Source organism: Amblyomma mixtum, chromosome 3, assembly GCF_055824585.1.
Source record: "Amblyomma mixtum isolate Tamu chromosome 3, ASM5582458v1, whole genome shotgun sequence".
In the NCBI taxonomy this organism is placed as follows: Eukaryota; Metazoa; Arthropoda; class Arachnida; order Ixodida; family Ixodidae; genus Amblyomma; species Amblyomma mixtum.
Genome location: NC_143014.1, coordinates 159536643 through 159557702, shown reverse-complemented (window position 1 = coordinate 159557702; position 21060 = coordinate 159536643).

Here is a 21060-nt window from a genome sequence, read left to right as displayed (position 1 = left end):
GAACTAAAGCTGTCTTCAACATAAGGAAATCGAAATTTTATAATGTTTTCAGGCAAGAAACCAAGTGCTCTTGTGACTCTTACCAGCCGTTTTAAACAAGCTGACGTCTGGGGCCCCGGTTTCTGGCGTTAAGTCCGCAAAGCTGGAGATGGTTTCCCCGAATATGAGAAATATTGCTTTACTTAAATTTATTTTGTGGGGGAGGGATAAACATAAAAAATGGAGAGTAAAATTACAGTTGGTTACATGAATGTTAAACAGCAGCTGAATATACAATGCTAGCTAGTGCTACGCGGAACTGCTCACAATTTTCAATGCCAACAGCTTCTGCGGGAAGGTGGTTCCAGTCACGTGAGGCTCGCGGCAGAAATGACTGCGAGCAGCATATCATGTTACATGTCACAATTGACTTTTGTGATGATGATCAACGCGATGGGATACATAAGTTGACTGGAGGATGAGGTGACCACTTAGAGCGGGATGATGATACAACTTGTGGAACAGGGCAATACGGAACACTTTTCTACTCGATGTCAGCGATGGTAAGCAGAGATTGTGCTCCATGGTAGTTATAATCGCTGTATGGTTGTAGTTAGCAAGGATAAAACGTACAGCTATTTTGGACCTTCTTGAGATCACTAATTAAGTTCTTATGAGTACGGTCCCATACCGATGTAGCAAACTCGAGTTTGGATCGTATTAATGTTTTATGTAGCATTAGTTTCAAGTAAGAAGAGACATTAAAAAACTTACGATATAAGCAGCCTAGCATGCGATAACCTTTTTAATTGTGTTCTCGGCATGAAGAAACCAGTTAAAGTAACGAGTAATGTGAACGCCGAGGTATTCAATTGACGATACTGATTCCAACGAAATGTTATCGATGTAGTAGTGAGGTGGGATGAAAGTTTTCTACGAACAGTCATGCTCTGCATGCATTTGTTAATACTTAACTGCATTAACCATTCCTTGCACCAGTTCCCTACAGTGGTAAGGTCTGACTGAAGTAATATAATGTCGTTAGCGATGGTTATTTCTCTAAAAATGACGCAGTCATGAGCGAATAAGGGATTATGAGAGTTCACAAGAGAGGGGGGATCATAATGTAAGTTGTAAATAATAAGGGTCCAAGAACTCAACCCTAGGGAACTCCGGAACACACCTCTGTTAAACTGGAGTTGTAACCATTAGGAAAAACAAATTATGATTTAATGAGTGGGAAAACATTCAATACATTTCAATAACTTACTGTCAGTATTCAGTTGTTTTAGTTTCTGAAGCAATACCTTGTGACATACCTTGTCGAAAGCTTTACAAAAATCTAAGAATATGCAGCCGACTAGGATGATAGGTCTAGAATATGATGCAATGCATGTGTAAGCGATATTAACTGTGTTTCACAAGAGTAAGTTTTCGAAAAGCATCTTGCATTCACGTAAAATGTTTTACGTAAAAATTATGCAAAAAAAGTTTGATGCAAGGAAATTAACATGGTTGGTGCAGCTTTATATCTCTTTCCTTCCTGTCATTCTCACTCAGATATGCGGGTGAGGTTTCTGTGTTTGGCTTGTTGCCGGACTGATTGATACGAGTATAATCTCCTTTAGGAAACTCAAAACAGGACCATCTCTTTTGATCCGGTAAAATCCAATGCTGTGGGCATATAGCATGTGCACACGTAGAAAATTCTAGGTTCGTTGTCTACCCATGTCATGATTTTCTGTGTGATACCGTACGTACATTATTTCCAGCATCAGTAAGAAGAGCTAGGAGAATAATATGCAACCTCATCTAAACATGACGAGCCTTTGTGAGGATAACTTCGCCAACCGGTGTCCTCGTATTTTGCAAAGCTCTGAAGTTTTCTTTTTGTACCGGGTAATTTTTCGCATGAAAAATTTTTTTATGTTTGGCAGGTGAATATGAAACACTGAATGACTATCTAATTTGGTTTCGAAATGACTACCGCATAACAATGAACCTAATTTTTTACTGGACCTGTGCTTTTGCCCGCCGCGCTAGCTCAGTGGTCACGGCGCTCGGCTGCTGACCGAAAGATGTGGGTTCGATCCCGGCCGCGTGTTCGTCTACTGTGGTCATCGCCATCGTGCGCTATTTCGTGCGTGCTGTTTAATGAATATATTTTGCCTCGCTCTGCTATCTTGACATTAGCAGTTAAAACAGCCATAGTAGACGTTTTCCGCTCTTTGCCAGGTTTCTTTTTCTCGTTGCCACCATACCTACATTAAATGAATGATGATTATGTGGATGAAAGATAAAACTGTGGTCTTTTGTATAAAATGATGAGGAAGGCGTTTTTTCACCACGTATATTATATTAGCTTCACACAGCCGGTAATCTAATGTTTCTATCCCAGCGGCGTAAGGTATGAACTATAATGTTTACGTTGGAGCAGTGTTATCTGTGCAGGTCTGTACTTAAGTAGGTCTTGATGCATTCCCACGTACCACCGATGCCATAGTCTTTCCACGTCATCGTTCAGGAATAAAGGCGCCTATTTTTTCCAAGACAACTTACAGCACAGGCCTCACGACATCGCACTTCCGGTGGTGGTGTTCAAATAGCAAGAAACATCAGCAAAGTACGCGCATCTCATCCGACGACGAGACCACCAACGCAGCGCACCGTTGGTGACTCCAAACTCCGCCCTGATAGTTGATGATGAAGAGGAGGTTGAGGAAAAGACTTTATTCGAGGCCAGCACTGAGCTTTAGTTGTTGTTCACCTCTCAAAGAGTCCAACAACGGCAACAAATTAAGCTCAGCGAAGAGGAGGAGGAGGAAAAGACTTTATTCGAGGCCAGCACTGAGCTTTAGTTGTTGTTGTTCACCTCTAAAGAGTCCAACAACAGCAACAAATTAAGCTCAGCAAAAAGCAACGGTTCGTTGGTGGTGGTGTGGACTGTATATAGAGATGGTGTGCTCAGTGGTGTAGTAGTCATTTCAAACTTTCATAGGAATGGAGGAATGAAACACCTTTCAGAGGAATTTCTTAATGAAAGAAGTTAGAGCCCACGAAGCAAAACTTATTCACCCCCTCTCGTAAAATCAGCTATCGTGAATATTAGTCAGCGTGTTGCTTTCCATTCACTGGGTGCTTTGAAATTTTCCGCATCTGTCGCAGAAATGTGGGAAAGGTTGAATCAGGCCAATGGCCCCGAATTGTTTCACACTACCCATGTCCGCGGCGAGTGTCTCAGACTGGGACGCCAATGACCTTTCAAGGAGCTGCGACAGACATGGAGTTGCGGGGCATCTGCCGACCGCCGTTTTCCTCCTTGAGACCACACGCACGTTCCCCGACGCGGCATGCGAGGAAACTCAGCGTGAAAAAAAAAGAACTGCGAAAAAAGAAACTTGAATACCTGTCGCTTCTAAAACTGCCAGCAGCTTTTGAGCCATAGTGAGTAGGAGCGCTCCTGCCCATATTAGTTGCTTCTTGCGGCTCATCCAGAGCAGCAAGTAACCATATGAACCTTTTTAGTCATTCAAATGGTTGTTTCATCTGCGCAGCGCTCTTCGATGTCAGCTGTTATCTGGCATTATTTTTATTTTGTTTAACACATGTACTAGTAATAGTGGTAAAAATAAAAGGAGCATGATAACAGTGGCGCTAGCTCCAGAGCTCTGGCTCAGCAATAGAAACCGAGCGCAATGAAACCGTTGCCTACAACTAGTCTTTCTGTCCTAAATTTGATCTGATTAAGAACATTGTTTCCGTATCTGTCTTGCACAGTCAATTATAGTAGCTACGTCGTTATTAAAAAAAGGGCGAGTGTACTGTTTTCATAGCGTAAATAATAACAGTAGTCTCAGTATCTCCAAGAACTATAGAAATCATTTGAAGTTGATATTACTAGTTCCTGCACTGCTCTTGGACACTTGTAATAGTAATAATGAAGTAGGCATGTAAGGGGAACCGAGTAAAGTAGGGTGGTTTGGGAGCTAATATTTTCATATCATCGAATGGTTAAGAGAAAAGGACAGAATGAAAGAAAAAAGAAACCATGGAAGTGAACCACAAAGATTGCTGGTTTTACCTACCGTCCGTTTGTGGAGATTAGAGAAAAATAAAAGTGACGTTGATGAAAGATGAAAGACGTTAGTCAAGCCTTGTGGGCTGTAAAGATACCATCTATCACGAACAAAATTGTCCAGTGAAAGTGCCACTATAAGGAAAGGCGCCAAAAGAGAGTTGCACTATACTCTTCACGTGCATGAAACTCTAGCTATAAAGTATTCGTTCAGCATACCTGTTTTTTACCTTTCAGTGCACGAGAGAACTGCAATAGCCTAAAGTTAGTCTTATGTGCAGTGTAAAGAGATAAGCAGTTATAAAGATTCTTTTGCCAAAGAAAGCTTAGTTTTCGAAAAGCCGAGTTTGCATCTGTAATCCCCAGGACGTCGAAGCACAGTTTGACGTAAATTGTTTTCTATTTTACTATCGCTCGGAACCGTGTCTGGAAAACTGCCTTTTTTTGTTTTACCTGAAAGCGTCTACATCGCAGAATGTTTTAGCGGTACGAAATGCATATTCTTAGCTCCTATCTTTTTGTGACTTCGTGCAACGCCGGATATAGATATGTATATAACATCTCGCAGGGACTGCACATTACAAGGTTACCTATTTTGTCTTCGTACACTTTATTGACTTCGAGTGACTAATGCGTTCTAAATCGGCTTTAGCGATGTCCCGCTGAGAATTCGGACAGTCTGCTAATGCACCACAGCAACACAGGACTCCTCCGCACTCTTTCCAGTTGCTTGAGCACAGCACGTTTTCGGGCCGTTGTCGAGAACGCCATCTCCCGCACTGCGGATCGCGCGCTTATTTCCGGCCAGCAACGACGTGGTTCTTGCCGAGCGCTCAGAGCCCATAATGTCTTCTTCGCCGCTTCCATCTTCCCAAGCAGGAAGGCTTCTCGCCGAGCTCGGATTCGAAGATGCACCGAGAGAAAGAAGGGGTCATACACGCTCAATTTACATTCACACGTATGTCACTGAACAAGAGAGGTGCCTTGCACGCAGGAAGAGCAAAAAAGAAAAAAAAAGTGGTACTGTGTAGCACCCGCGTGACAATGTGAGAGAGCAAAGGGATAGTCTGTACATAGAATATGGAGTAGTCCTTTGGATCCTGTCAGCGATTCCACCAGGGACCTCCGTCGCCAATGTCGTAGTCGACACCACCGCCGCCGCCACCGCCTCCGCCGCCGTAGCCGCTGTGAACCATGACGTCGCCGCCGCCTCCGCCGCCACCTCCGCCCCCTTCGTCGACAACGATGCTGCCACCTCCTCCTCCACCTCCATCAGATACAACCGTGATGCCGGTGTCGGGAGCCGCGTCGCCGCCACTTTGGATGACGATGAGGTCGTCGCCGCCGCCGCCGCCGCCGCCGCCACCGCCACCGCCGCCTGCTGCGCAGAAAACAAGCATCAATGAGAGGGGGTTCCAGCGCGCCTGAAATATCCTGCCCCGGCCTTGTCATTATGCTTAAGAAAAAGGCTTCCTAGCGGATATGAGGATATGGGAGAGGATGGAAATCTACTAGGCCAGACAGTACCCTCGTGAAAACAGAGGCTTTAAGTTTGCCGCACCTTGCCTGGAATGTTTCCTGCACTCATGGTTTCCTGTCCTCCCTCTTTTTTTCTACTCATTCTACTCGTGAACTACGATGCATGATGTAGGCGTAAAAGAACGGAAGGTTTACTAAACGGTGCTGCGAACACATTGTGCCGTCCTCGTACGATCGACATCGCTTGCGCGCTTTCTTGCAAAAAGTAAAGCTTAAAATGAAGTATATTCAAGCCGGTAGTGTTGCGGTGTAATATTCTGGTAGATTAGGCGTAAGCCAGAGTTAGAGTCGGATTGGTAAAAATTTAAACAAAAGTACTGCAAAACCCAAAACAAAGTAGCCTCGATCGAGGCAATAGTTATCCATTAAAGGTGTCAAATATTCAAATTTAAGTAAAGGCCTTGCCTAATTGAGAAACAACATAGCTCAGGCGTTGAGGTAACTGGCCCCTGTGTACCCTCTTTGCTCTTTTCAGCACTGGCCTTGATGAAAAGCTCCGATTCGACAAATGTGTTGGACGTGCCTCAAGTTGTTTTGAAAAATAACGGCCTCACGATGCGACAAAACGATGTAGTATGTGGCGTAGGGTGGTTTCTTTAGAGTGGCGTAGGAATAAAGCAGTTCAAAGCCTGACAAGCTTCAAAGCGTTGAAATAAAAGGCCGCGGTAGTGCCAGTACACGTACACGGCCCAATCATCGCGTGAGCTCGTGAAGTCACGCTTGACTTCATTGGATTGACGCTATGCTTCTAAATGAAAATTTGTTCGTTCACTTCTGAGCTTCTGGGCTCAGAAAAGAGATTACTGTGCCAAACAAATGCGGGATCATTGCAAAGGGTGATATTATTCCACTGCACTAGAGTTGGGCTACGCGGAGGGGTCGAGTTAAAGATATGCGGCTGTTCATATATATATACATATATACACACTTTCGGTCCTTGTTCTCTTCATAGGAAAAGGACATTTATAAATCACATTTAAAGAACCACTAATCAGAAAGTGCGAAAATGGATTTTCAGTTGTTTTGTGACCTATATATTCGAATGTTTAAGCCATAAAGTAGCACTAATACAGTAGCGTACTCTATTTTGTTTTTACACAAACCAAAGTTCAAAGTGTAGATCGTTCTTTCGTTTTATTCTAGTTTAGAAGACCGAATAAAATATATTTCAGCGCAGAACAGGCTCAGGCTCACAAGTAAAGCATGCTCATTACAGGTTGTTGCGTATCCCGGGTTGTAACGCAGCCTATGACGGCATTCAGAACGTGTTTTTACGAACATTAGCAGCTCAGCTCACATTGGTTACTTTTGAACCAGAAGCATTTTGAACGGCTCGTCTTGATCATGTTGTTGTAGCCAATCGAACGGGCCACCGTTCGAGCCTGCATAGCAGCATAGCCAACATAAGAAAATTTCATTCAAGACGCATCACTCACAGTAGTTCACGGAGATCTGATGGAATCGCAAGGAGTTTTGTTCATATTAGCAGTTTACAGTGGAATGAACGCTACATATCATAGCTGAGCAGGAGCACACTTTGCTATACACATTGCTCCAGAAATCGTTGACGTACTAGCGAATCACTTTAAAGCAGCTTATGCTTTAATAGGAGCACGCACGCTGAATCGAAAAATTGTGCGTCGGGATATGCAGATGAAATCAACGACGTATATTCTTAGCGAAACTTCTCCAATGGCCCTTCCTCATTTCACTGCCTGCCTTACGAGCTGTTAGAGTAAATCATAATGTGCGCTACAAAGTGTTTAGTTTGAGAGGTTGTCAGAGCAGTTTCTGATAAAGCTAAAAACCTAATACAAGCTGCTGGTATGCTCCTATCCTTCAGTACTTTTTCGCACGCGAGCAGTCAAATCATTACGCGGCCTCGCTTTGCCTCGCCGCAATAGTCATTCCGCTTGCGTGCAATGGCGCACGAACTTCCAAGGCGATTACCGCATTATCATCCAGTCCCTTAGTGGAGAGCGTCACCCCAACTTCAACGTGCTCTTGATTTCTGCAGGCGCGTCTGCCACTAAGGAGAGCAGCACACTGCCGAGCTGTCGTACCACACCATGAATATTAACGCTATGAGATGGCCTTGGCGACCCTCAGCAGGCGACACTTTCAAATGGTTGTCTACTATTGTTCATTCCAAGACTGTGTGCACTGAAATTATAGGACCCATCGGCCGGCACTTAGGGCAGTATTTAGTAACATTTTTTCTCAGGTTCTTAATTCTAGCTTTTAGGATTTGGTCTACACCGATATTCATGCCGGAGCCGATGATTAGAACTCATTGCTTGTTGTCTGCGGTGGAGTCACAGGCCGTAATTACCTATAGCAGAACAGTAAGAAACTGAATCGAGACTGAATGAAAGCAAAATTCGCTTTCAGTACTTCTTGCTTAGATGAATTACAAACGAAACTTGGGAAACTGTGGGCATGCGTCGTAATATTTCATTGCGTCTCTGTCAAGAAAACTGCTTATCAATTTTTCATGAACAGCCATTGTCATCCTTCGTACGTACAACAACCTGCATTATACTGGAGCTCTAGTTAACGGAAAAGGCAAGACAGAGCTCGCAGGACCCCAGAACGCATCGGAAGTTAATTTTTGAAGTTCCTTCAGTTCCATTTTATAGCTTGATTGGGCAGCTTGGCTTGGCTAGCAGTGCGCGGAAATTGACGTGTATGTTTTAGGAACTTGAGAAACTGAGCATTAAACATTTTTTATTGCTCTCCTTAATTTCATTTAGCTCAAGTGACCTGCTCAGTCATCGGGAGTGCAGGCGCGGGCACTGCTTGCAGGTTTCTTTTTGCTTTTTGGGGAGATTTGTGCTAGACTTCCGCACTTGGTAAACGATAGTTGTGTCAACGTGCATATAACGGCTCCACCGCAAATACTGAGCACATATTTTAGGTCTATTAAAACGCACTCTAAATAAGTGAACATCGCCTTTCCAGCATTCTTTCTTTATTTATGACGACTAAAATAGTCATCCTATACTCTGTTCGGGATTGCACCTCTTACTTCACAGCACTGAAACTACAGTTAAAGTGTACGAATACTAATTAAGCTGTTCTTAAAGTATTCCTTATACTAGTTTAAGCGATCGCGAGATAGTCCTTCAGAAGCCTGGTATAGCAACTGAATAATGTCTTCAACTGACAACTTTGGCGTCTTTCTGCGCTACCACTTCAAAGAACATTAATTTCATGGTCTTTGGGCAAAAGGGGCTATTCTTTCAATGATAATTTGTTCTCTGATAAAATCGTTTCTTCCTATGGAAGTTATTTTCCTTCCGAAAAAAAGATTGTGCTCCTTAGTCGAAACGAAAATTTCGGGAATGTGGCTCAGAAGTGTCACGGCCTTGGATACCCAAGAAGCACTTTTAAAACTTGCAGCACTAGGTTTATTATAAATTTCGACATCAAGATGGTATATTTATTGCCCTAGCGAGGTAGTCTTGGCCCACGGCATTTTAGAAAAACGGCACTGGCTTAAGAGTCAGGCAACACTATATTAACAGCGTTATGAAGCAATGGCGCACGCTATAAGATATGTTCCCCATTGCCTACCTATTCCAGACCAGCTTATAACCAATCATAAAACGTATAGAAAAATGCGTCTAATATTAAAGTTCCCACTCATAGGTTCCTTGATAGCGGCATAATCCGGATAACTATCGCTGAAATGACGTCGCGATTTTGGATCAAGTTGGCTTTCGAGACCACCATCAACCCATTCCTGTTTTTAATAAATTATTTCCGGAAGCCCTGGAGTACTGGAAGTTTTTTATAACATCTTGATTTTTGAAAGGCAAAAGAAAAAGGGTTTGGCCTACTCCGGGACGGAACGTTCCGGAACACAGTGGGAATTGCTACTCACCTCCACCGCCGCCACCTCCTCCGTAGCCGCCACCGCCTCCTCCCGCTTTCCAGCCTCCTTTGCCGCCTCCTCCGTAGCCACCCATGTTCCAACCACCCCCACCACCACCCATCTTCCACCAGCCACCACCTCCCCCCATGTCCCAGCCACCACCACCGCCCGCCTTCCACCCTCCACCTCCTTTCCAGCTGCCGCCGCCGGTACGGCGCTTTTTAGGCGGACTGGGCACGGCGTGCAAGCTTTTGATCAGATACACAGATCCCGTCTTGAAGCGTCGCGTCATGAGCATTCGTCCACCATGGCCGCCATGACCACCGTGACCACCGTGGCCACCGTGGCCGCCGTGTCCACCGCCAAACGATGCCGTTGAGCAGAACCCCAGGATGACACTGGTCAGCGTGAGCAGCTTCTGCGCATAGTGAAAGAAAAAATGTCTTGTCTTTAGCACTTACCTGGCTGTTCCCGTGAAACAAGTGAAGGCGGGCTAGTTGGTGGTTGACAATGGAGTGCATATTGCAACCGCGCAAAACGAGGAGGGACGAAGAGAGGAAAGCCCTAGCGAGGTAGTCGCGTCTTGTCCTGTGCTTTCCTCTCTTCGTCCCTCATCCTTTTGCGCGCTTGCAATATGCACTCCATTGTCCCCGTGAAAAAGCTGTTAAGCATTCTTCTGTTTCGCACAACTAATTCAAATATGGGTCGAAAGTAGTGCCCTAATGAGGTATCTGTTACAAACATAGTTAATGTACAGTCTTTGTCAGAAATATACAGCCCAAGGTGTTTGCTTGCAAGCCGTGTAGCAGGGCTTTTAAGCAAAGTTGACAGTCCTAAACTTTAAAGGGTTGAGGACTTAAGGTACCTCTGCTTTCGTAATAATAAGGTCCCTGAGTCTGCAAGAGAAGCCGCACTGCAGGGCTCAGAAGCAGGCCCCTTGGGTTGTATACTTTTGACAAAGACTGTACGTGCAGCTCTTAAACTGCCAGCATTATAACTGCACTTTAAGGTAATGCAGCCATCATAATGAGTTAATGAATTTCCGTAATATGCCAAGAAGTGAAAGAGCTACTGAACAGTTAATAAAGAACGGAAGCTTTATCGACAGCTTCAAAAGATCTCTTTGAGCGCCATTGGTGCTCTGCAGAACGACTGCTTCGAAAGAAGGTTAAAGGGAAGTACGTGCGCAGAATCTGTCCACCGAAGTTTTCATTAGATCACCTTTCTTTCTACGCAAGACCAGCGGAATTAGCCGAGGTCCAGGCTACTTCCGCTGATATAGCAATGCTTCAGATCTTCCTTGTTATTAAGTGTGGCAACATTAAAAAAACCAATCATGCGGCCAGGTTAAGGCAATTAACATTTCAGTGCAGTAATGCACAAACAAGTGATGCGCGGGTGAATCTGCCGCTAATGCGTTATACGGCATTGAAGGCTCAAACAGTTGCCGCTGTTCGAAGTGAAGTCGAAGGCCTGTAGCAGCCACTGAATACTAGTAGTCAACATTCGCCTAACTGCGAACGCCTTATTCCTCGAAGCTGCTGGGCGCACTCCACTCACCAGAGGTTGCATGCTGAATTGTGAGCTGCTGGCGATTTCGAAACTGTTCTGGGGCTCACTGTGGTTGCGGGGCAGCTTTTATAGGGAAGGCCAAAGCAGCAGCTGATTCGCTGAAGTTTTCTTTGTTGGAGAAACAAAACGGCCTCGTCACGACATGCGGCACGCTCCGATCGGCATATTAGAAGCGCGCCGGGATACTATTGTTGAAGGCAGAGGCGAGAACTGGCGCTTGCTTTTGCTTTTCTCGCATCATGCGAATTAAAGGGAAACACAGTGGACGCAGGGCAGCCGCGAAAGCGAAAACCAAGGTTAGAAGAAAAGATGCGGCGGGGTTAAGAATCTTGCGAAGAATAGCCGAGATGTGCCAGGAATAAAGACGAACCCCCTCTGAGAAAAAAAAAAGAAGAGAGAGGGAAACACAAGGAAATGCGAGCACTTTTCTTGAAAAGCAATTGAGGTCGACGATGTGCTCTGGCTGGTTAACGCCGCCGTACTTGGGGCTCCACTTTCTCGGCACAGAAGGCACCATAGAAAGAGCCGACGCGGAAGGAGCACAACTTTCGAGGGCGTCAAGTGTGATAATCGTCACGCGGAACTTTGTGCGGAACCCCGGCTGCCCAAGGCCGCTATGGGTTCAGTGCGTCTGCTGCCGCAGCGACATCGATTTTTTGTCCTCTGTAATGTCGCGTAACTATAAGCTCGATGTGATCGCAACTGCTTCGCTTTGATGACGCTGTACACGTAACTACAAGAACCGGTCTTTCAGCGTGCGAAATTTCTTTCATTGTAAACGCGCAGAGGGACGCGAATCAGGAAAGACACACTTTGTTTTCGTTATTAAATGCCTGTGGCCTTTTGTTTCCGCGTGACCACCCTCGACGCTCTGACCAGCGCATCTTTGCTGAAATGCGTGACTTCATATTCTGAGTGTCTTGAAGAACATTTTTTTTTTCACTTTTCTTCGATGAAGACGCCACCTCATTGAAAACAAATTTTTCTTTTTTTGATTAAGCGCATTAAAAAATAGCGCGCGTCTAGAAATTATATGCTCACTGCGAAAACTGAAATATAAAAATTCTTTATCATTGGTCCGATTTTAATTTCGCTGCTAAGTTGTCACAAAGCATTTAGTTCAATAGGGCTGTGAGAAAAAAGATGTCTTGTGTGCAGCTTATATTCGCATAACAAATATTATTTAAAAGTACTTAGGACGGCTCAGCACGCACAGCGCTGTTTACGTTGAGGGCTTCAACAGAAAGGTGTTGCTTGGTTTTACCTCAAGCGGACTTTGCGCTATGAACTGTTTTCGTCTATTGTTTTGAAATACTGGCGTTCTCGTCTTCGTTTGTTCTAATCATGCAGCTTCTTTGTTTGACTTATTTTTATAATGTCCACTTCTGTGTACCTCAGTGGTTACGTCACTCATCTGTTGGTTTCAAAGTAACTGGTTCGATCCCGGGGAGACGCCGACATCTTTCGATGGAGACAAAATTTAATGGATGTCATAAAGTTGGAAGTGAGTGGAAAAAAGCGTATCCCTGTATTACGGCTTAGGCGAGGGCTATCCGAGCGTTGACTACTCGAAATCAGTTGTTTGTTTTGACCTCATGTGCACCTAATATAGAGTATAACTCAAGGACCTTGTTTCCCGCAAGAACAATGTCATGAGATTCATTGCTTCATACATTAAGTTATCATATCACGGTGACATTCCCGACGTAAGACAGAAAGCCTTTCGAGTTCGTATTAAGTGTCGGAACACCTGTTATCATGCCATACGTTCTGATATGCAGTTTTTCCATTGCACATTCATATTTCGTTAGTTTGCGTCTTATACAATCTGAAATAACCATCGCACAACTTCTCAGAGGGCTGGGGCTGTGTTTACAGGCTGAAGATTATGTCCTGCACTAACCAGTTCTGACATCATTAGAGGAAGAAAAATGGTTTGGCAAAAAAGGAATCGTTTTAGGGCGATGAAGCCATTTTTACTGCGGCTAACTGCGGAAAGTTACAAGCTCCGCGGCTGCCAGATCCCAACGCTAACCTTTCGTACCGTTAGCACGTCGGCGACCCAAATAATTCCACTACTCGGCTAATTATTAGTCTTTATTTTTTTGTGATGCTTCTGCACGCCGTAAAGGCTGCTTGGTTTTAAGATGTGGTTTTAAATGCAAGTATTCTTAACATTTCTTACTTAAAACTGTTTGGAGCTGACATGAGTTGAACAAGGTACCAATATGAAAAGCCGTTGCATGGTATGGAAAGACGGTTTTTATTGTTTGGTGCCCTAAATTTTTTGTTGCCTTGAGAATGGTGCACTGGCATCGGCCAGCCACGGATGGCTGCTTCGATTTTTTTCTGCAGGTGCTTAATAAGAGGAGCACAAAGTAAATTAGTACATTTCATGTAAAACCACGAACGCACAGCGGCCGGAACAAAGATCTATTTGCTTTAGCAATGAATAAAGCTAATATGTGGGCTTCCCAAAGTTGGATCTCTAGAAAGATGTAGTTACTGGAATCATATACTTCCGTGCTACACTAACCATTTCTTAATAATTATAACCCAAGTCGGAGTGTCCTTGCGAAGCCACATAGTCGTGGCAGTGGTGGCGGCAGGGTTTAAATGAACATTAACGTTACTTCACAACGAGCAATGAGTGTCCCTTAGACATTGAATCTCCGTGCTTACGGGGGCGTTTTTAGTCCGCCAGTTTACACGACTCATTAAATCCTTCGAAAGCTTTGGTTACAAGAAATATCCTTACTTCCGAATTCCGGCATCTTTTTCGTCTTTGAGTGGACTTCCTCAGTAGTATTGGAATTATATTCCAGCACTCATAATATTTAAATTGCGTTCTCTCTTCGTCTTTAATTAAAGGGCCACCACGCAGCTGCTGTCACATTGATTGGCCAGTCGGCGGGACAGGCGATAAGAAATTTTCATTATCAAAGAAATGGTTATACTTTGCAAGGAAAGGTTTCGTTTGGGTGCAACTCAGGAGCCAATCTACAATATGCGTGTGCGTCTTCAGTAAGCGCGCGCAATGTGAAATCTTCACGCCGCAGATACATGCTACTCGTAGCCGCCTTGACTTAAGCCCAAAGCCAAGACTTCACTGACTACCCCAAAGCCACAGCATGTTATGGCGTTGCTTACGAGCGCATTAAGCTGCCCGATTTTCATTTTGTGAAAATCGCGTGACTTATCATCGCGCCACGCCTCAAGCGATGCCAAGTGTGGCTGCAAGCGGCATTTTATTTTCCTAAAACTGTGTCCGTATTTGGCCAGATGAGAAAAGTAATATGTACCACAGTCGCCAGAGTGGTGCACACTACGCTCCTAAGCACGATAAAAGTCATAAAGAAGGGCTAGGCGGAAAGATCGCCTTAATCATTTTGCGTCATCACATGTCGAGTTTCTCCGTGGCTGCGAGGGCTCGCGTACCCTCTCGTGGGCCATCAAGATTATGCTAACTATAAGCCGATCGTAGGCCTAACAACCGCGGAACGCTCTCACGCAAGAGACGCTTTACCGGTCGGTACGAACCTTGTACGCGTATTCATAACTCTCACGAACAGATGGAAATGTCCGTAAAGTACCCTAGCAAAGGTCTATTAGAAACGAAGGGGGCAGTTCGAAAAAGACGTTTAGAAAGGCAAAGGGCCATATACAAAAGTTCGTGAGAAACCTTTACAATGGCAGTTCTCCTGTGAGTGGGAATGCAGGGCCCTTAAACGAAACGGCACCACTCTGAGATCATGGTAATCAGAGGCAATGGGCTCGTCATCTGAGGCGGCGAGAAGGGCAGTGACCAATTACGAAGTGCAATTTCGTAAGAAGGGTTTGTGAATCTCACCCGCGGCCGATGACCGCTGGTTGCTGCAAATTTGCATGTGGTCTTCCCAATTTCACTGCCAACATCCCAGTGTATTGCGGCTGATCTCAAGCAAATCGCGCCGTTTAACAGTCGGTTTGTTTCGAACGCATTTAAGATTACTCGGAGAGCAATTCCTACGCTGTAAATCTTTCTTCTAATATAAGGGACGACCTTAAATCGACCGGGAGATGACCCCTCCACGATTGCTTTCTTTTTCTAAGGGGGCTCTTTATAGCTGTGTCTAAGCAGCCTATTTTTATTTTATTTAATGCACAGTACGTACAATGCAGTGCGTGGCCGAATTTCGTTTCGCAAAGATACCTCCCTCCTTAATTCCTTTTCTTTTGTAGGCAGTGTCGAGCTGAACATTACACAGCTCGCATAACAACTGCACAAGGTACATTGGAGGAAATTTACGTTAGAGTCAATTTAGCACCAGTTTCTTCAGTATAAGCTGCAGGGCTCTCTTCGCACCGTTTGCCTTGGTGTAATATAATGGGAAGCAATCCAAGGGACACGAGGCTGCGATGCACTAATGCTGGCGTACCGTAAGCTGAACCCTGTTTTCTTTTCTGCAGGCTTGTTTATATATTTCTTGGCAGTACGTTCGGTATTACATAAGATGTTCTAAATAGCTATTTCAAAGGGCAATGTATACTGGTGAGAAATGATTTTGTGTTATCCTGAAATAGCTGGTATCTTCACTTCGAAGTTTTTTATGAACACGCTTCGCCAAACTCGTGCATTACTAAAGTACAGGTTCTTGTAGTCTCATAAATGGTTCCGGCTGTTATTCACACTTATTAAACTTTTTATTGCAAAGAAAACATGAAATGCAGTGCGCTCTCTTTAATAAAATGGATCTACGCTGTTTATTGACAAACGGGACTAAGTTATATATGTACTTCATTGGAAGGGAAAAAAATAAAAATGCCAGCTTTGTGGGTAGTCTGAGATGCATAAAGGTTAATTTCTTTCAGTGTTAAATAAACATTCATTAATTCATTCAACAGCGGCCGCCGCGGTGGCTCAGTGGTTATGGTGCTTGGCTGCTGACCCGAAAGACGCGGGTTTGTTCGCTGCCGCGGCGGTCGAATTTCGATGCAGTCGAAATTCTAGAGGCCCGTGTACTATGCGATGTCAGTGCACGGTAAAGAACCCCAGGTGGCCTATACGAGGTCTGTTAGAAAAGTATCCGACTTTATTTTTTTTTGCGAACACCTGATGGATATGAAACAAGCGCGCTTACAGCAGCCGACCTTGAACCCTCGTGCGCATGCACGAATTTTTTCCCGCCTGCCGATAGCGTCAGTCGCTGGGAAGCAGCGTTTGAGTGAGGCAGTGCGCAGTGCTCTCGTCGGTTTTTTGTTGCAAGGAAAATGGCGGCGCGAGAGGAGCAGCGCTACTACCTCAAATTTGGCCAGAAACTTGGCGATAGCCAAGTGGAAACCATTCGAAATGTTCAGGCGGCTTTCGGTGATGATCCTATGAGCAGCACACAGATTAAGCAGTGGTGCAACTGGTTTAAAGACGGCCGCACATCCGTGGAGAGAGAGCCACGCTCCGGTCGGCCATCAACATGCCGAAATGACCAGGTAATTGCCGAAGTGAACGCTGTGGTGATGCGACCTGTTGTGTGACTATCCGAGAAATTGCGGAAGAGGTGGACATCAGCAATTTTTCTGCACATTCCATTATCACCGAAGATTTGGCCTTGGAGAAAGTTGCGGCGAAGTTCGTGCCGAAGCTGCTGACGGTGGAGAAAAAGCAGCTTCGTGTTGAAGTCTCACAGGAGATGCTGGATTCCACAAACAGTTACCTTGACTTTACCGACGCCGTAATCACTAGTGACGAGTCTTGGGTGTACGGGTACGACCCGGAAACCAAATCCCAGTCGTCACAGAGGACGCATTCCAGGTCACCAAGACCAAAGAAGGCCCGCCAAGTGCGCAGCAATGTCAAAGTGATGCTGACTGCTTTTTTGACTCCCTCTGTGTGGCACACCACGAGTACGCACCCCACAGGGTCAAAGAATGACTAAAGAGTACTACAGGAATGTCCTCCATCGCCTACGTGGTGCTGTGCGGCGCAAGAGACCGGAATTGAGGTCAACAAAAAATTGGCTCATCCCTCGCGGCATTGCTCCTGCACATTCCTCGCATTTGATTCAGACTTTTGTGACAAAAAACCTGACTCCTGTAGTTCAACAGGCTCCTTACTCTCCTGATATGTCCTCCTACGACTTCTGGCTGTTTCCTAAAATCAATATGCCATTGAAAGGAGCGCGATTTCAGAAAAGAATGGACATTATGGCTGCAACGACAGCAGAGCTAAATTCCATTCCGAAAAGGGCCTTTTCGGAATACTTCCAACAATGGCAGCACCGCTGGGAGATGTATATGGAGCCCCAAGGAGACTACTTTGAAGGTTATTAGGTTTTTAACGCTCCAGTTATGCCAGTTTTTTTTCTTCGGGCAAAGGTCGGATACTTTTCTAACAGACCTCGTATTTCCGGAGCCCTTCACTACAGCGTCCCTTATAGTCTTCGTCGCTTTGGCACGTTAATCTCCCCTAAATAAAATCAAACCGATATGATTACTGTGTCATGTCTAAATGCGGCATATTACACAGCACATAGTCTCAAGATTCTTCACTGTAATATACAAAGCTTCACTAAAAATATATACTTTCTCTCAGCTTTATTAGGTGCGCATTCTTTTTCGTATGAAGTGATTGCGTTATCTGAAACTTAGTTGAAGCCTGATGAGTTCATTAATAATCCTAACTATAACTCCATGTATCCCTCGCGACCAAGACTGGCACTCATTGAATATTATATTATATGTAACTTCGATACCTCACTGGCCACCACAGGTGCTATTGATGTTGATGTCACTGATCATTTCCAGATTTTTTTCTTATTCCATCCGTACCAATTAACAAAAGAAAACACGTAATCCCAACTGTAGATCACAACCTTTTAAGATCGTCCATACTGAGTCGATATAATTAAATATTCAGACTAGTAAAAATACCATCGCAGAGTTTAAACACTTAATAAGTCTTTTAAATCGCGTATTGCAGAAACAACCATTGATTCCAAGACTTATCAGTCCCATCCATCATGTTCTGGGGTCACGCCTGATTTTTTGGCCGCTATAGAAATAAAAAACGAATGGTACATAAAATTCAAAGATAATGCCTACTATCGAGACCAATACAAAGTGTACAGAAATAAAACCCCAGCCTTCGAACTAGCAAAACACGTTATCATAGGTGTCATTGAAGGGAATCAACGCACTCAAAAAAAATGTGGGAAATAATTAATTCAGCAAATAAAAATCGCAACAATAATTACATCAGAAGTACTTGTATTTGGGCGTGTTGGTTCATAACTTTTCAGGAGGACACAGGGGCGCAATAAAAGACACGGACATAGAAGTAGACAGGGACGAGCGCTTTTTTCGCTCGTAGAACCCAAGTAGCCTGGCTCGGCAGGTAGTGGTCACAATGCTTGCGATGAGCAGGGGAACATGGGTAGGTGAAGGTTGAACACAAAGCAATGAGCCCGATGTAGAAGAAATATAACTCAGAAGTACTTGTATTTGGGCGTGTTGGTTCATAACTTTTCAGGAGGACACAGGGGCGCGGTAAAAGACACGGACATAGAAGTAGACAGGGACGAGCGCTTTTTTCGCTGGTAGAACCCAAGTAGCCTGGCTCGGCAGGTCGTGGTCACAATGCTTGCGATGAGCAGGGGAACATGGGTAGGTGAAGGTTGAACACAAAGCAATGAGCCCGATGTAGAATAAATATAACTCAGAAGTACTTGTATTTGGCCCTGTTGGTTCATAACTTTTCAGGAGGACACAGGGGCGCAATAAAAGACACGGACATAGAAGTAGACAGGGACGAGCGCTCGTCCCTGTCTACTGTCTAAAGCTGTCTAAAGCGCTCGTCCCTGTCTGCTTCTACGCCCGTGTCTTTTATTGCGCCCCTGTGTCCTCAATAATTACATATTGCCAGAAAGCTTGATGGACGAATTCGGTGAATATTTCTGCAACATAGGTACAACTGTTTCTAAACAGCTATGTACGTCCGAACCACCTGAGTTGACAGCTTCTATTCCTCACACATTCGCCTATGATGACATCAGCAGTGATGCAATTATTTCTACTGTAAAACTGCACCCGGAGGAAGCACACAGGGTAAAGGTAAAATTTCCATTTTTACCATGAGACAAAATATAGAGGAGGTCAGTAGACATTTAGTAAAATTATTTAATCCTTCCTTTTTGTGGCTACATATCCGGAGATATTCAAAATATCAAAGCGGTCCGATTTTTAAGGTAGGGAATAAAAATGGCTTTCAGAATTACCGTCCAATATCAATACTTTCTGCTCTAAACACGGTATTCCAGAAACTGTTGGTCAAGCGTTTCACTCGCCTTCTAGAGAAATACAACGTACTAGCAAATAATCAACAAGAGTTTCGAAAAAAAAATGGATCGACTTCCACAGCTGCGCAGTGGTTAGATGAATTTATTAACAGCTGTGCAGTGGTTAGATGAATTTATTAACAGCTGTGCAGTGGTTAAGTGAATTGAGTAATAAGTTTTAAATAATAAAGAATATACAATCGGCATTTTTATTGACATTAGGAAAGCCGCCGCGGTGGCTCAGTGGCTATGGTGCTCGGCTGCTGACCCAAAAGACGCGGGTTCGATCCCAGCCGCGGCGGCTAGAATTTCTTTGGAGGAGAAATTCTAGAGGCCCGTGTACTGTGCGATGTCAGTGCACGTTAAAGAACCCCAGGTGGTCGAAATTTCCGGAGCCCTTCACTACGGCGTCTCTCATAAGCTTAGTCGCTTTGGGACGTTGAACCCCAGAAAACCAAAACCAAACATTAGGAAAGCATTCGATAATGTAAAACATCATGTGCTGCTATGTATGGATTAGACGACTATCTCAGCAGTTTCTGCGTAACTATTTTTCTGGCCGCAATGTGTAAAAACAGGCAAAATTTTATCCAATATCAAATCCGTTCTGTGTGGTTTACCCCAAGGCTTTAGTAGTTGAACCTTTACTTTTTTTATTTATATTTAAATGATCGTCCGCATGCTGTGAATAACGGCCTGACTGTTACTTATGCTCATGATACCGACCTTCTCTAGCCACGACTTGAATTTAATAGAACGCGAAGTGAATAGGGACCTTTATAAGACATCTGAATGGTTTTTGAGGAACAAATTAAAGATGAACTCCTCGAAAATAGGTGCCTGATATTTTCTAGTCCTTATAAAATTCCTTATAAATTGTAATAATTTGCTTGAAAAAGCCGATCAATAAATATATCTCGGCATAACTTTCACTACACAGCATTAGTTTTATTCTGCACGGAACTAAAATAGCCACTAAGCTAAGATGTGCCTGCTTCGTCCTATTACAAACAAGAAAGTTATTTTCACCTCCCTCACTAAAACTGTACTATTGCCTTTTCCACGTCCATATGACTTACTGTCTTTAAGCTTGGGCAACCGCCTAAACCGCCTCACGTTTCAGAAAGGGCCATTCGTATTTTAACACATATCAAACCCTTTGACAAGTCCACTCCAATGTTCCGTGATTTAAATATTAGATTATTAACATTAGTTCAGAGGTAGGGGTCCCGCCGTCTTGTTAAATTGAAAGTGCTTAGTTAATGTAGCTTTTCGCATGGTTCCAGCACATAAGCCTGCCGTTATCCTGTTCAGTGGGCGTCGTTTCTTGGACATATGTATTTAACAGCTAAAGAACTCTCGAAAACGTGCAGCTGAAGAACTTGTCACAGCCATTATTTACCCGCATAGCAGTATTCAAAAGTATAAAACACAAGGGGTTTCCCCCTGAGCCCTGCTGTACAGCTTGTTAGGCATTGTCAGCGTCCCAAATTTATTCAAAGTGAGAAGAACTATCCTGCGCACCACTCCTAAACTTAGGAATTTATAGATAGTGCAAAAGCCACATTGCACGGTTTAGAAGTAACTGCTTTGTGCTCGTTACTTTTGACAAAGCATGTACGGATGCCCCAAAAACAAAACGGACCACGCGGGTGGACAAAAAAATGCATCGCGATTCTCTCAAGCAGCGCATGCGTAGGAATAGGACG